The sequence below is a fragment of the Spea bombifrons genome, chromosome 1 (assembly GCF_027358695.1).
Source record: "Spea bombifrons isolate aSpeBom1 chromosome 1, aSpeBom1.2.pri, whole genome shotgun sequence".
NCBI classification, from domain to species: Eukaryota; Metazoa; Chordata; class Amphibia; order Anura; family Pelobatidae; genus Spea; species Spea bombifrons.
Window position 1 is genome coordinate 534,876 of NC_071087.1, and position 16,646 is coordinate 551,521.

The window sequence follows — 16,646 nt, forward strand, 5'->3', positions numbered from 1 at the left end:
GTACCTGATTGCGCCATTCGTGTAATCAGTGAACGGAATCCTCCGATCGCCAGAGATCCTTTGTGACATAAACAGGAAAAAGGAGCGTTAGCTGCATGTTCTCTATACAATATCTTTCTATTATCCCCGAGTTACAGATAAAGCCAGCCCCAAATGACAGTTACATGAGGAGCGGATACTGTAACCTCTCTTATCTAATATTCCACATTTCATCTTTCTCACGGGTAATGAAATCACGCGTGTGCATCGTACACATACACACATAACACGGATCACACGCTTCTGAAGCACGGATGCCCATCTGAGAGGCGTCTGTATCTTACCATTAGATGTTGGCTTGGATTCTCGTGGCTGGAAATCCCCGTCGGTCCCTGCAAAAAAAAACAACACCGGGGTCATCAACGGCCAACAAACTTCTTCATTCATAGGAACCTCGGGAAGAGACGCGCAATTCCTCTGTGTCCCAAAAACATTTCTAAATATCATATGCTGTCCGCTGTAAGGTGGAGAGCCCGGTTTTCATTGGATTTCTAACGGATTTAACTGATATTTTTCTACCAAACCGCCTCGAGTGCAGCTGCAGGGCAGCGATTCCGGCAGCTACTGATACAAAGAGAATTATACCGCTGTTTGTACTCAACAATATAACCGCTAGCAAGAAATAGTTCATGGAAACATTTGCCGCTGATCTGCTGCGGTCACCGGGAGCGATTCCAATCTAACCCAGAAAGCCGATATTCCCCAGTTTTATCCGGATCTCGAGTTATTCGGATTCTTTACCTTTCGGGAGCGGAACAGGAAAAGTCTCAGAAGTCAAACAGCAAATAGCAAATAGCAAAGCTACTACGATCCGCATCTTCTCTGTTAGGAGTCTACAGTAGAAGTGTCCTTCTGCTCTGTGATGTGCTGTATCTGTGTACTGCACCTGTGATGTCACAATGAAGACATGACATCATCGGGGCATTGTGACATCACCTCTGCTGCATCAAGTGTTCCGTGATCTCAAGGTGATGAAACGATAGAGGTTTTGTACGTTTGCAATGTTACAAAAACACTTTTGATACAAAATAAAAATCCAGTAGAGATAGAAGAAACCTTTAAGGTGTTTTCCGGCCGGATCGGAGTCTATTGCTGGGCGCTGTGAGGATTATTATTTTAATTGTTGTTAAACTGAATTCTCCCAAGATGTAGTATTTGAGGCGTCCTGATTTGGGAAGCACCTGATACTCAGGAGACGGAATTCTATTCTCTTTCTGGCAGTAATGGGGCAGACATTACGAGGGATACAGTGTTACTCGCTGCTTTTTTTGCAGGTTTTATGGTTATTTTGCTGATTAGAAATGGGAATGATGGCCGTTGGAAGCATTTATCACCCAAACAGATATATATTTCTGGAAAGCAGACAGCCCGGGGGGCTCACTGGGATCGCGGGGCAATCAGGGGGCAGCTATTTGGCCGCCAATCTCTATAAATTTAGCCAAAACGTGATTTTTTGGGCTTCTTCCACCAACGCATCGCTCTGTATTAATTCTGCAGGTTTTTGTGCAGAAATGTATTCACTTTTTTCCGCTTTTCTTGCAGCATAGATAGATTATTAAAGTATTTTGGAAGGGATTTGCTACAGTTTTCCACCATTTCATAAAAGGATAATGTTAGCCGGCCGCAGGATATATTCATTATAATAACACCAAGCTGAGAATGAAGGGAAGGAAATTCCCCGACACCAATCCTAACCGTATACCGGTACAGAACCGATCCAAACCTTACCGACGACAGCCAACGCGTCTCTACATCAACGACTTCTTCAGACTGCAGCCCCGTGTGGGGCACGGATACAATCTCCTCACATTACACGGCACTCAAACACGGGGCCACAACCTAGAAAAAGAGACAACACGGGGGCAAGATCTACATAACAGAGAAACACGGGGCAGAAAACATCCACGATCGCTATTTATAAAACAATTTAACCAAAACCGCACAAAGCTCATTAAACGGGGTCTTAAGTTTGCCCCCCGCAGCTAAACTTGGCGCATTCTCTTTGTCTGCGGATTTACAGAAATTCACTGGAATCCCAATAAATGCGCAGAATACAGAGAATAAATGTATTCCCGCTTCCCGTAAAGAAAAGGCTCGTTTAGATGCATTCTCTAATAATGCACACAGTAGATTTATTACAACATAATGAGCTGTAGATATTTATGATATCATAACGGGATGCGCATATTTATTATATCATGAATTGTGCTTTTTTATTATAATGGTCAGTGTATACTCTATCAAAATGTGCTGTGTATGTATATTATATGATGTTATATGTATCTTTATAATGTGTTGTATGTGTTTATTATGATATCATGCAAAATGTATATATTTATTAAAACATAAGGTGGGATATACATTTACCATAATCAGCTGGGTATAGTATGCTCTGTATATTTATTTTAGCTTAATGTGATGTATTTTTTTATTATCAGGTAATAAAGCTGTGTATATTTATTATCATATTGCATGATACGTATATGTATTATAGTGTGATCTGTATGTATATCATATTGTGATGTGTATATTTATGATAATGCGCTGTGTGTATTTATTATCACATAATGCACATAGTGTTCAATGTATATATGTATGAAAAATAATATGGTATATACATTTACCATAACATATAGTGATGTGACTTTTTATTATACCCTAGCGTGATAGGCATATGTATATGTATATTTTTTTATAACATAATGGGCTGTGTATATTTTGTCTATAAACCGCCATGTATTTTTACTATTTCATGATGTCATATGTATATTTTTATAACATAATGGGCTGTGCATAGTTAATATAGCATAATGTGCTGTGTATATTTTTATGACATAATATGCGGTTCATATTAATTTTAACACACTGTGCTGTGAATATTTATTATAACATACTTTGATATTTTTGATACATAGATTGTTATGACATACCGAGCTGTGCATAATAATTATATCATACCATGCTGTGTATTTGCATTATAAAAAACGTGCCTTGTATATTATGATAGCATAATGCATTGAATATATTTAAAATATCATAATATGATGTGTGTACAGGATTTATCATATCATAATATAGCGTGTAAATGTATTATATCATATTGAGCTGGGTATGTTTATATATGTTATATGAATGTATGTTGTAAGATAAAATCCTCTGTATATGGATTATAACTTAATACGCTGTGTATATTTCAGGAGGGCAAGGGGAGGCAATAGCCCCCTAGATTATTCCTTGCCCACCTTTGGCCTTTATAGGAAACATTCTATGAAACTTGGGAATCATATGTTTTTTATGTAGATTTTATCGAGGGACTATCCGTAACATATTAACTAGACTTGGGCACCAGGGGCCTCTTCATCTTCGGCAAAAAAAATAAGCGTGCCTGTCTTCTCTTCGGGTGAATATTCGTGGACATTCTTCGTGTTCGTTTTTTCGGTTAAGGGGTTAAGACGGGGTTAACGCGTATCACAGCGGCTCTGGCGCCAGGAGTTTAAATGTCCGTATGAGCAACTCTATTGGTCGCCAGCAGGGGGCCTCCAATGAGTACACTACCATATATGGCTAATATATTCTCGGGCAGAATATTATGCTACTCAATGTAAAACCAACAGAGGGCAGCATTCTGTCCGAAGATATATTAGCCATATGTGGCAGTGTGCTCATTTTTATTTATTAATTATTTAAATAAAATATATTCCCATGATCCGCTGGTCTCCCCGCCGCACTCGCGGACATTAATTCTGTCGAACTCGCAAAGTTTTTTTTTTTCCTATTAATTTTGGGGTTTTTTTTGTATTAAACTGTTAGACAAAAGGATCATGGGAATATATTTATATTTGAATAAATGCAAATGAGCACACTACCATATATGGCTAATATATCTTCAGGCAGAATGCTGCCCTCTGTTGGTGAGATACATTGAGTAGCAGAATAACTTTGGATTTCAAGCACATGAAACAATCCTACTCAATGTTTCTTACCAATAGAGGGCAGCATTTTGCCTGAAGATATATTAGCCATATGTGGCAGTGTGCTCATTTGCATTTATTCAAATATAAATATTCCCATGATCCTTTCATCTAAAAGTTTTCCAACATGAGTTGGGAAGCTCTATGCGTGTGGAAAGATTAGGTTGCAGCTGTTCCTCTCCACAGAAATCTTTAGTAAAAGGCGCTTTTATTATCATAATGCAATCTTACAATTAAACACAGTGGGTTACATTAAAAGAACACGCGTAAAACAAACACAATGGACAAAAAACCTAAAATACTAATTAATACAATCACATAAAAAATAAATGCCTGATTTCCTTCCATTTCTTTTTGTGTTAAGCAGCATCACCAGTGCCAACATGTTACACCTAAGATTATAAAAAGTACCTAACAAAATTGTTTTTGTTTTAAAACTGCGGCAGGAAGAAAATGCACAAAATCGCAGACAGTTCATCATACAGCCTTAGGACGAATGAGCAAAACGCTCACTAACGGCAGCATACGGACGATCAGACTTCCCAGCCCCACCATAAAGAATCAGCACAGTGCGGCAAAAAGCCAATCCAAAAACAGCAGACTAGACATGCTGCCAACAATTAAGCCGGCAACCTAATCTTCCACGCTGGAAAGCTTCCAAACAAACAGCAAAAAAGCTGCGATCACTGAACATGCGAAAGGCGCATCAGTCTCTTCCATGCTGAAAACCGTCCCCTTAAGCATGTGGTGAGTACTTTTTCCAGATGTTTCACTATTGATATTTGAGGAAATTAATAATACAACTGCACATGTGAGGAACAGATATTTTAATGTTAAGCATTTAAGGACAGTTTTTTTTTTTGTTTATTATTCTTCTAAAGAACAATTGGGAATATGTTTGAAATCATATGTACAGGCTTATTTGCATACAATCTGGAGGGCGTGGTCTAACTCTGCTTAGTTAACGCATTTCTACAACCCACCAAAGTATTCGCTGGAGCCTCATCACTCCTTTCCAATTTCGGAATTTTTACCCCATTGGTATCACAAACCCCAAATAGTACACAGTGATAATTTGGCACTGTTGGTTCTTGGTCTAAAATGATGTTCCTATGGTTTTTTTCTTGCTTTAAGTTGTTCATGAAAAGTGTATGTGTGAGTCTCTGGCTCACCGTCCATGGGGGGAGACTTAGCTGCACTACACTGATGAGCTCTACGAGATGCTACAAAATAAATCTGTGCCTGCTGGGTTCTTTGTGCAGCAATCCCTTCCTGTGCATTTTGGGTCTTGATTGTCCTGATGGGTGATACCGATCTCATAAGCTCATAGAGAGTAATGTAATGGAGCGAAAAGATGGCGATGCACCTGAGATTGTATTTTCCTTTAGGGCAAGCTGTTTCAGCTCTGTACTTTCTTGGTCTGAGGTCTTATATCAGCCATAGCACACCGGTGATGCCTATGAAAGCATGAAATGTTTGCCGTTTTTTTATTCCTCATCCAGTGGAGCCTTGCCATGCATTTTGGGACTGGACTGCCTTGATGGGTGGAATCTGATATGGTAATGATGAGATCTTCTCTGTAACGGTTTAAAAATGCTGTTGCCCCTCCTATCATTTCATAGGGCAGGCACTGTCTGTTCTTGGTCTGAGATGAGGCTCCCATGTTGGTTTTATCACCTTGAGTTATTTTCAATAGACACAGACGGGTGTCCCTGCTCACAACAACTAGGGGGACATCAAGCAAATAAAAAAATTGGTTCGTGCCTGAGCTTTTCTGAGGGGTGGAACCAGTCTGATATGCAAATTTAGTGCTTTTCAAAATGGTCTGGGACGTTATTTTTCTCACCTTAGGTTATTAAGGATATGATCTGGCCCACTAGCCCACTGGACCCTGATTATTTTTTTTTTTTTTTTTTTTTTTTTTTTTTTTTTTTTTTTTTCTTTTTCTTTTTCTTCTTCTTCTTCTTCTTCTTCTTCTTCTTCTTTCTTCTTTCTTCTTTCTTCTTTCTTCTTCTTTTCTTCTTCTGTTTCTTTCTTTTTTCTTTCTTTTTTTTTTTCTTTTCTTTCTTTCTTTCTTTCCTTCCTTTCTTTCTTTCTTTCTTTTCTTTCCCTCCCTCCCACTGGCCACTTTGTGGCAGACCAATGAGCTCACTACCATATATGGCTAATCTATTCTCGGGCAGAATATTATGCTACTCAATGTATCCAACCAACAGAGGGCAGCATTCTGTCCGATGATATATATATATATAGAAAGTGACGGCAGATAAGAGCCAGAAGGCCCATCCAGTCTGCCCAACCTCTGAGTACTCTCCTTTAGTACTTGCCCTTATCCTATATCTAGCTTGGCCTTATGCCTATCCCATGCTTGCTTAAATGACTTTACTGTATTAACATCTACCACTTCCACTGGGAGGCTATTCCATGCGTCCACTACCCTTTCCGTAAAGTAATATTTTCTGATGTTACCATTAAACCTTTGCCCCTCTAGTTTATGCTTGTGTCCTCTTGTTGCGGTTTTATTTCTTCTTTTAAATAAACTTTCTTCCTTTACTTTGTTGATTCCCTTTAAGTATTTAAATGTTTCTATCATATCCCCCCTGTCCCGTCTTTTTTCCAGGCTATATAGGTTAAGATCCTTTAACCTGTCCTGGTAAGGTTTATTTTGTAATCCATAAACCATTTTAGTAGCCCTTCTCTGCACTTTCTCCAACATATCTATATCCTTCTGGAGATCCGGTCTCCAGTACTGTACACAATACTCCAAGTGAGGTCTCAGCGGTCCTCTGTACAGCAGCATGAGCACTTCCCTCTTTCTACTGCTAATACCTCTCGCTATACAACCAAGCATTCTGCTAGCATTACCTGCTGCTCTACTGCATTGCCTGCCTACCTTTAAATCCTCAGAAATAATTACCCCTAAATCCCTTTCCTCACACGTTGAGGTTAGGACAGTACCAAATAGTCTATACTCTGCCCTTGGGTTTTTATGCCCCAGGTGCATTACTTTGCATTTATCCACGTTAAATGCCAATTGCCACAGCTCTGACCATTTTTCCAGCTTACCTAGATCGTTTGCCATTTGGCTTCTTCCTCCAGGAACATCAACCCTGTTGCAAATTTTTGTGTCGTCGGCAAATAAACATACCTTTCCATCAACACCATCTGCAATAACACTAATGAAAATATTAAAGAGAATGGGTCCAAGTACAGATCCCTGAGGTATCCCACTGGTAACAAGACCTTGTTCTGAATATACGCCATTCACTACAACCCTCTGTTTTCTGTCACTCAGCCGCTCCGTAATCCATTCAACAACATTGGGATCTAAACCCAGAGATTGCAGTTTATTTATAAGTCTTCTATGTGGGACGGCGTCAAAGGCCTTACTGAAATCCAGATACGCAATGTCTACTGCACCACCTTGATCAATTACTTTAGTCACCCAATCAAAAAAATCAATAAGATTTGTTTGGCAAGATCTTCCTGAGGAAAACCCATGTTGTTTTTGATCTTGAAAGCCATGTGACTTCAGATGTTCAACAATCCTTTCCTTTAACATGGTTTCCATTAATTTTCCCACTACAGATGTAAGACTAACTGGCCTGTAGTTGCCCGACTCCTCCCTACTGCCCTTTTTTGTGAATGGGCACAACATTCGCTACTTTCCAATCCCCAGGGACAACTCCCGTTACCAATGATTCGTTAAATATATCAGTTAACGGTTTTGCTAGTACACCCCCAAGCTCTTTTAATAACTTGGGGTGTATCCCATCAGGCCCCATCGACTTATTTGTCTTTACCTTAGACAACTGAAGTAAAACCTCCGCCTCGATAAACTCACATATTTCAAATGATTCAGTCTTTTTTCCCAATTGAGGTCCCATTCCATCATTCTCATCTGTAAAAACTGAACAGAAATATTCGTTGAGGCCGACAGCTAAACCTTTATCCTCTTCTACATATATGCCTTTTGTTTTTAATCCTTGTTTAACTTTCCTTTTCTCATTTATATATCTAAAAAATGTTTTATCTCCATTTTTTACTGATAGGGCAATTCGCTCTTCTGCCTGTGATTTGGCAGTTTTTATAACTCTTTGCCTCTTTCTGCCTAATTTTATAGATCTGTCTATCTTCCTCACTTTTTTGGGTTATTTTTGTATCTACTAAAGGCCAACTTCTTGTCTTTCACGATTTTGGCCACTTCTGCAGAGTACCACAGCGGTTTCCTTAGTTTTTGACTCTTACTGACCAACCTAATACAATTTTCTGTTATCTTCCATAAAACAGCTTTTACAAAATCCCATTTCTCCTGAACGCCATTTAAATTGCCCCAGTCTGATAATGACTCCTCTATACATTTTCTCATTTTAGAAAAGTCAGCTTTTCTAAAATCTAAAACTTTTGTTTTTGTGTGGTGTGACTCAGTCACTGTTCGTATATTAAACCACACAGACTGATGATCACTAGATCCCAAACTTTCACCTACAGAAATATCTGTTAACAAATCTCCATTTGTGACACTAAATCCAATGTGGCCTCCTTACGAGTTGGTTCCTCAACCACCTGTTTTAAAGACAATCCCAATAAGGAGTTTAGAATATCCGCACTCCTGGTACAACCAGCTACTTTCGTTTTCCAGTTCACATCAGGGAGATTAAAGCCCCCCATGATTATAACATCCCCCTTCACTGTCATTTTAGCGATTTCCTCCACTAGTAGATTATCGATATATGAGCCATATGTGGCAGTGTGCTCATTTTCATTTATTAATTATTTAAATAAAATATATTCCCATGATCCGCTGGTCTCCCCGTTGCAACACTTAAATGTCCGCACTCTGTCGAACTTGCAAACTCTTTTTTTTTTTTCTTTTTATTTATTTAATTTTTGTATTAAACTGTTAGACGAAAGGATCATGGGAATATATTTTATTTGAATAAATGCAAATGAGCACACTGCCACATACGTCTAATACCGTATTTTCTCAATTATAAGACGAGGTTTTTTCCAGAACAAATGCTCTGAAAAATACCCCTCGTCTTATAATCGAGGTCGTCTTCTAATCAGACCTCATTCTGCTGGAGCCAGGCTGCTTACCGGGCTTTGATCGCGAGCACAGTCTCTGCTATTAGCAGCAGGAAAACAGGAAGCTAGCACAGTCCTCACATAACTCTACCTCCCCCCTCCTTCCTCTGGGGGCGGGGCCAGAAAAGTTGCTCGCACAGCCGGGCCCCTGCAGAAGTCTGCGAGTGAGAGATCTGCAGTTCAGGTAAGGGGGTGGGGGGTTTGAGCGTGTGTGTATGTGTGATTAATGGAATGAATGAGTATTTAAATGTTTGTGAATGTGTGTGTGTGTGTGATAGCATGGATGTGTAAGGGGGGTGGGGGTGGTAGCATGGCATAGGGAGGCTGTAATCACACTTCTAACATCCCCAGGTTCCAGCATGTACTGGCTGCCTTGGCTTGATAGGAGTGTGGTTGCTGTTAGCAATATATATATATATATATATATATATATCTCCAGAAATGCATTTTAACCCCCTATATGCCACTCAGCCCAATGATATGCCTTTCAACCCCCTATATGCCACTCTGGCATATAGGGGGTTAAAATGCATATCATGGGGCTGAGTGGCATATAAGGGGTTAAAATGCACATCATGGGGCAGAGTGGCAAATAGGGGGGTATAAGGCATTTCTGGGGGCAGGGTGGCAAGCCTGGGGGCAGATGTGCATTACTGGGGGGGCAGGTTGGCAAATAAACCTGCCCCCCCATTTATGCACATTTGCCCCCAGGCTTGCCACCCTGCCCCCAGAAATGCCTTATACATCTCCAGAAATGCATTTTAACCCCCTATATGCCAGAGTGGCATATAGGGGTATAAGGCATATCATGGGGCAGAGGGGCATATAGGGGGTTAAAAGGCATATCATGGGGCACAGTGGCATATAGGAAGGTATAAGACATTTCTGGAGGCAGAGTGGCATATAGAGGGTTAAAAGGCACATCATGGGGCAGAGTAGCAAATAAGGGGGTATAAGGCATTTCTGGGGGCAGGGTGGCAAGCCTGGGGGCAGATGTGCATAACTGGGGGGGCAGGTTGGGAAATAAAAAATATATTTTTCTCAATCATAGCTTTTATTAAATAAGAAAATTAGTTTACATGAATTAATATTTACTGGTAAAACTTTTTTCCGATAGGGTCGTCTTATATTCAGGCTTTTTCTTTTTTTCCTAAATTAATATTTTGATTTTGGGGGGTCGTCTTATAATCAGGGTCATTTTATAATCGAACAAATACGGTATATATATATATATATATATATATACACACACATATATACACACACACACACACATATATATATATATATATATATATATATATATATATATGTATACACATACACATATATACACACACACACACACACACATATATATATATATATATATATATATATATATATGTATACCCACACACATATATACACACACACACATATATACACACCCACACACATATATATATATATATATATATATATACACACACACACACATTTACATAAAACAAGATACCGGAACACAAACCGCCCCCCTTAATCTGCCTCCCAGAGACAACAGGGGCAGTTACGGGATTAACAATACAATGGGGTGGGGGGGAGACTGATTTATACAACATAATTATGCACCATGGGGTGGTGGCAGATCCTGGCTGTCTGCTGGAGATAATCCCCTCAGCCAGTGATGAGATGATACTGCTTGGGGTAGCCACAGCGGTCTTTACAAACCCAGTGCCCATAGTCAATAGGGAGGAGGCTGGCAGTCAGGCCTCTCCAGTGGTCCCAGTGATGGAGGGTCCCGTCATAGAAGGTAGTACAGCACGCAGGGATAAACAATACAATAAGACAGACGGTACATCATTGATCCACGGTCTCAGAGTTATGTGAACACGGAACGAGAATGACACGAAAAACCGCAGGAGATGACACGCCCTGTAATATGTGTGAGGACAAGGCAGGCCCAGTCCACCCCTGATCTTAGGAAGGATCAAAACGTTGTATTTAGTACGGGGAGAACGACGTCCCCATATAAACCGGAGAAAGGCAGAGCGGGCCGTGGAGAAGAAGGAGGGGGAAACGTGTATCGGGAGGGTTTGGAACAAGTAGAGGAGTCTGGGCATCCCGTTCATTTTGATAGAGTTGACTCTACCTAGCCAGGTAACCGTAAGTCGGGACCACCTACGGAAATCGGTTTGTATGGCGGATAGAAGCGGCAGAAAGTTATGGGCGTAGAGCTGGGAAAGATCGGAGGATATCCATACGCCCAGGTGTTTCAGCTTAGTATCGCACCACGCGAAGGGGAAAGCTGGTTGTAGAGAGTTACGGACACTGCCGGGCAAGTTAACACCTAAGAGCTCTGACTTAGTCATGTTTATCTTGAAATTAGAGAAGGTACTATAGTCGTTAAGTTCGTTCCTTCAAGACAGAAGGCAGAGAGATGCGGGGTTGGGATAGTGTAAAAAGGAGATCATCCGCGTACCCTAAGATTTTGTGTTGGGACCGTCCCACTTGTAGTCCCCTAATGTCCGGATTCAGGCGTAATGCTTCCATAAGGGGTTCCAGGGATAGTACAAATAACATCGGTGATAGGGGGCAGCCCTGTCGGGTCCCATTGCGGATGGTGAAGGGGTCGGAAAGGAGGCCATTGATGCGGATTCTCGGTTGATGCCAGAGGAAGACCCTGCAGATGACCAATAGGCTCACTCGCACCGCCTTTTTAACTCCTGATTTCCGCTCCCATTAACCCCTGTGATGCTGCGTTGGATAATGCGAGCAGAAATCCGTAGGGTAAAGGGCCGTGCAAGCGACCAATAGGCTCACTCGCAGGGCCCCTTACCGCTAATTGCTATGCAGAAAAAAAAAAAACCTGGGACCCTGCTGCAACAGTTAAAAGTCCGTGCCAGCGACCAACAAAGTCACCGGTACGGACATTTAACTTAGCATAAATAACTTACTATAACTTCACACACAATGCTGCCCTCTGCTGGTACGATACATTGAGTAGCTTAATAAATTATTATGCTACTCAATATATAACCAACAGAGGGCAGCATTCTGTACGATGATATATCAGCCATATGTGGCAGTGTGCTCATTTTCATTTATTAATTATTTAAATAAAATATATTCCCATCATCCGCTGGTCTCCCCGCCGCACTCGCGGACATTAATTCTGTCCAACTTGCAAACTCTTTTTTTCTATTTATTTTGGGGGGGGTGTTTTGTATTAAACCATTACACGAAAGGATCATGGGAATATATTTTATTTGAATAAATGCAAATGAGCACACTAGCATGTATGGCTAATATATCTTCAGACAGAATGCTGCCCTCTATTGGTTATACATTCAGTAGCAGAATAACTTTGGATTCCAAGCATATGGAACAATGCTACTCAATGTATAACCAATAGAGGGCAGCATTCTGCCCGAAACAATATTATTATTCTTCAACTCAGTTTTATGCCGGACGAACTTAATTGCTTTCTATGAAGTGTTGAGTAAAACCCAGAACAGAGAGTTTCAGTGGATGTGATTTATTCAGATTGTGTGAAAGCAGGCGATACAGATCCACATACAAGGTTATTGAGCGAATGGAAGGAGGTCGGCTTAGGGAGCGCTGCTTGGATAGCAAACTCTCCAAATGATAGCAGTCCGAGAGTTCATGGAGAATTATCCAACCGGAGAAATGGGGTAAATCAAGTGAAATGAAGAGTTCATGGAGAATGATCCAACTGGAGAAATGGGGTAAATCAAGTGAAATGAAGAGTTCATGGAGAATGATCCACCTGGAGAAATGGGGTGAATCACGTGAAATGAAGAGTTCATGGAGAATGATCCACCTGGAGAAATGGGGTAAATCAAGTGAAATGAAGAGTTCATGGAGAATGATCCAACCGGAGAAATGGGGTAAATCAAGTGAAATGAAGAGTTCATGGAGAATGATCCACCTGGAGAAATGGGGTAAATCAAGTGAAATGAAGAGTTCATGGAGAATGATCCACCTGGAGAAATGGGGTGAATGAAGTGAAATGAAGAGTTCATGGAGAATGATCCAACTGGAGAAATGGGGTAAATCAAGTGAAATGAAGAGCTGGCATGTGGGCCGGGTATCATTAAAACGAGATTCTGGCTTCCTTGATGATTAGGAAACCATAGTCAGGTTTAGAGTCTGTTTGCTTCGCCCTCCATGACTTTCATGTCCTAAATTTTCCAAACTGAAATGGCTTTTTCTTGAGTTTTGGTATTTTCCGTTTGTTGGATTTCAGTTTTTTGCGATGTTCTATTTAGGTTTCTTCATTTTCTTCATTTCCTTCAGTTTCGTTTTTGCCTTTGACTTCAATTTCCGCTGCTCGCGTTGAAGTTTGGCTTTGGCTTTCTTAGATTCTGCTTTCACCTTCTGTTGCATCTTTTTCATCTCTTTGATGCTTTTTTCTTTAAGCTCTTTTTTCCTTTTCTTCCTTCGCTCCTTTCTCTCCTTTTTCTCCTTTTCCTTCTTCTCCTCCTTTTTCTCCCTTCTCTCCTTTTTCTCCTTTTCCTTCCTTTCCTTCTTTTTATCTTTTCTCTCCCTTTTCTCCTTTTCTTTCCTGTCCTTCTTCTCCTCCTTTTTCTCTCTTATCTCCTTTTTCTCCTTTTCCTTCCTTTCCTCCTTTTTATCCTTTCTCTCCCATTTATGCTTTTCCTTCTTTTCCTCCCTTTTCTCCTTTCTCTCCCTTTTCTCCCTTTTCTTCCTCTCCTTTTTTGTCTCCATTCCCTCCCATTCCTCCTTTTCTTTATAGTACTCCTTTCTCTTCATTCTCGCCCGTTCCTCCTTTTCCTCATAGTCCTCCTCTTCACTCTCCTCTCCACCCTCCTCTTCATCATAAATCTTCTTTTTCCTTCTGTCAGTCCGGTCTCTTCCTGGATGTTTTAGGATCTTCCTGGATGTTTTAGGTTTCCTTTCAATTCTTTCTTCACTCTCCTGTTCTTGGAGACTGGAAATTGATGGACTTACTAAACCAAATAAAAAATAAAAGAAAGCAAATCGGTTAATATGTTACGGATCGTCCCTCGACAACGTGTACATAAAACACATAAAAACCCTCTGATTCCCAAGCTTCAAAGAAATGTTTCCTATAATGTGACTTCCAACCTTATTTTCTATTTTGTTACAGTAGCAAATAATTGATATTCTATTTATATTGTGAAATCATTTCTTAGTAAGACGGGTGAGTTAAGTTCCAGCAATGAATTTTAAAAGTCCAAGTTTGATGACATCATACGGTCACAATAAGCGTATACTCTTTCTATTATTCATTATTGTTAATATATGTTACCCAAGGAAGTTAAGCCGCGGAGGGACTCTTCATCCGGCGGTCTGTTTTTTCGTTGTCTACAGCGGCGAAGCCTAAAATAAGAATAATAAACCCCGTTAAGGAAGAAATGGATTCCAGCAGCATCGGGGGGTTTCTCCCCGTGTATAGTATACATGCTGTTTGGTCATTTTTTATATAGTGCGTTGCGTTGGATGTCTCTCCGCAGCATTTGAATTTCCAGCAATTTGTATGACTTACTGTACGTAGAAATAGACCACCAGTCCGGCGACCACCGCGCATGTAACACAGAAGAATGCGTTCTGCACGATCCTCAACACCCGTCGTGAATGAACTGTAGAGAGAGCAAAAATATTTCTTAGCACGAGAAGAATGTGGAGATAAATACATATTTATATAACACACAGACAGATTTCTATATTAAAGCTTAAAGAAAAATAGGATCTGCTACTAAACGAGATCGGAGAAAATGGTCATTTCTGTCCTCTTCTGAAAGTAGGACACATTGTCGCTTCCAGACCTTCCTCTCCCCGAAGGCATTAATAGAACGTCTTTTATCTCTAACGCTGCGCTTCTATCTTAGTGTAGAGGAGTTAGAAATGACGCGTTTCTTTTTCCGGCTCCAGTTACTCCACTATGAGAGCGTTTTCTATTATTGTGTAGTTTGCTGTTCCATACGGTTATCATTAATGTTAAAAGAAAACACATAGCGTACCTGATTGCGCCATTCGTGTAATCAGTGAACGGAATCCTCCGATCGCCAGAGATCCTTTGTGACATAAACAGGAAAAAGGAGCGTTAGCTGCATGTTCTCTATACAATATCTTTCTATTATCCCCGAGTTACAGATAAAGCCAGCCCCAAATGACAGTTACATGAGGAGCGAATACTGTAACCTCTCTTATCTAATATTCCACATTTCATCTTTCTCACGGGTAATGAAATCACGCGTGTGCATCGTACACATACACACATAACACGGATCACACGCTTCTGAAGCACGGATGCCCATCTGAGAGACGTCTGTATCTTACCATTAGATGTTGGCTTGGATTCTCGTGGCTGGAAATCCCCGTCGGTCCCTGCAAAAAAAAACAACACCGGGGTCATCAACGGCCAACGAACTTCTTCATTCATAGGAACCTCGGGAAGAGACGCGCAATTCCTCTGTGTCCCAAAAACATTTCTAAATATCATATGCTGTCCGCTGTAAGGTGGAGAGCCCGGTTTTCATTGGATTTCTAACGGATTTAACTGATATTTTTTCTACCAAACCGCCTCGAGTGCAGCTGCAGGGCAGCGATTCCGGCAGCTACTGATACAAAGAGAATTATACCGCTGTTTGTACTCAACAATATAACCGCTAGCAAGAAATAGTTCATGGAAACATTTGCCGCTGATCTGCTGCGGTCACCGGGAGCGATTCCAATCTAACCCAGAAAGCCGATATTCCCCAGTTTTATCCGGATCTCGAGTTATTCGGATTCTTTACCTTTCGGGAGCGGAACAGGAAAAGTCTCAGAAGTCAAACAGCAAATAGCAAATAGCAAAGCTACTACGATCCGCATCTTCTCTGTTAGGAGTCTACAGTAGAAGTGTCCTTCTGCTCTGTGATGTGCTGTATCTGTGTACTGCACCTGTGATGTCACAATGAAGACATGACATCATCGTGTTCCGTGATCTCAAGGTGATGAAACGATAGAGGTTTTGTACGTTTGCAATGTTACAAAAACACTTTTGATACAAAATAAAAACCCAGTAGAGATAGAAGAAACCTTTAAGGTGTTTTCCGGCCGGATCGGAGTCTATTGCTGGGCGCTGTGAGGATTATTATTTTCTTGTTATTTGTTCGTTGGCAGGGAATTAGGGAGCCGATCCGTTTATTGTTCAGTTAATTGTTGTTAAAGTGAATTCTCCCAAGATGTAGTATTTGAGGCGTCCTGATTTGGGAAGCACCTGATACACAGGAGACGGAATTCTATTCTCTTTCTGGCAGTAATGGGGCAGACATTACGAGGGATACAGTGTTACTCGCTGCTTTTTTGCAGGTTTTATGGTTATTTTGCTGATTAGAAATGGGAATGATGGCCGTTGGAAGCATTTATCACCCAAACAGATATATATTTCTGGAAAGCAGACAGCCCGGGGGGCTCACTGGGATCGCTGGGCAATCAGGGGGCAGCTATTTGCCCGCCAATCTCTATAAATTTAGCCAAAACCTGATTTTTTGGGCTTCTTCCACCAACGCATCGCTC